This window comes from Sinocyclocheilus rhinocerous, unplaced genomic scaffold (assembly GCF_001515625.1).
Source record: "Sinocyclocheilus rhinocerous isolate Xijiao unplaced genomic scaffold, SAMN03320098_v1.1 scaffold1238, whole genome shotgun sequence".
NCBI classification, from domain to species: Eukaryota; Metazoa; Chordata; class Actinopteri; order Cypriniformes; family Cyprinidae; genus Sinocyclocheilus; species Sinocyclocheilus rhinocerous.
The window spans coordinates 1312950-1314493 of NW_015662954.1; the positions used below are offsets into that span (position 1 = coordinate 1312950).

The window sequence follows — 1544 nt, forward strand, 5'->3', positions numbered from 1 at the left end:
TTTGCGTTTCCACTGCAGTTCAGTATCGCTTTAGAGTGGGCGGGATTATTCACATGTCGTTATAGTTGCGCCGCCTCTATTGCCGTGACTTTTTCATTCCGCGTGGCCCCATCAAGCGCTCGCTGGATCCGCACCTCTGCTATCAACGAGAGGAACTTCTGTACTTCCTCAACAGACAACGAAACCTTTGTTAAAAAAGGTGCGCTCGTTCAAAACAGTTGTGTTCGATCCTTCGCTGGCTGTGCAATATTTGTAAAGTCATGTAACGTTAGCCTACACCCATTTCACGCTTTAAGCTTTACCTGATTGAATTGTTTTTGTTTAATTTTTTCTGCTGCCACAGTGTTTTCCTTTTTTTGTCCGTGGGATACCATGAAAATGAATATTAGTTCAATAAATTACCTTTCTGCCAGTTTTCACCTCTGATAACATTGATTTAGAATTAAAGTTACGTATTCCGTAGTATGCGGAAGTCTTTTTGGCGGGAGCTGTTGCCATGGTGAATCATAATTCCGGGGCTCCATTGATCATGGCTTTTCATAGTCGTGGTGCACGCACTAAACTCAGTCATCCTACTCAGAGTGGATTGAACTAACTCTGTTCAGCTGTTCTGAAACCGAAAACTCCTTTCTGGAATACACCCCTGCCCATGCGATTGCATGACAAGACTTTTGTAGTTCAAAAACTAAAAACTAAAAGATCAACTTGAAGCTTTCAAGCCTTTCCACTGATGCGATGGAGACATTATGACATTTACAATTGTTATGGTTGTGTAATACTATATTTAATAGTACAATACTTAATAAAATTAATAATAATAATAATGACAAATGTACTGCTAGTAGTTATGTTAATAGAATTATTATAGGCATATGCCGGTATCAAATTTTCATGTTGTGATTAATTGCTAATGCTTTTATCACGGTGTATGGTATTATCACGATATTGAAATTGTTGCAAAAAGTGTTGTCATAATACAGTATAACCAGTTTAATAACTTTTTTCTTACAACAGAAATAACTGAACATTTAAATACAATAAAGCAATACACAAAAAAATGTATAAAGTGAACAATTTTACAAAGATTAAAGTGCAAAAGAATTATAAAGACCAATAGGTAACACTTTACAATAAGATCTCATTAGTTAACCTTAGTTAATGCATTAACATTAACAATTAGCAATAGCTACATTTGCACCCAAGTTATTAATCTTTGTTAAAAAAATACAACTCTTATTTAATGAGCTAACATGAACTAACACAGTTGCAACTTTTGATTTTAACATGCTATTAAATATTGGAATTACCTAAGATTAATGAATGTTTAGAAGAATTTTTCATTAGCAGTTTAACTAATGAATTAACTAATGTTAACTAATAAAGCCCTAATGTAAAGTGTGACCAAACAATAAAGAATTAAAACACTTTCAAACAATGTCTAGGGCATGTTGTAGTCCAGATTAAAATGCAAAAAAGTTTGAAAATAAATGGCCTATTAAGTCTAAATATTTAAGTATTTGGCGCTGTGATGAACACCATAGCGA

General features: G+C 33.9%; 1 protein-coding gene across 3 annotated transcripts in view; it reads left to right on the forward strand.

Moving 5' to 3' along the window:
• The window catches only part of LOC107728565 (basigin-like), a 20830-nt gene that overhangs the window by 8334 nt on the left and 10952 nt on the right, over nucleotides 1-1544 (forward strand). The gene's annotated exons all lie outside the window — the stretch shown is intronic.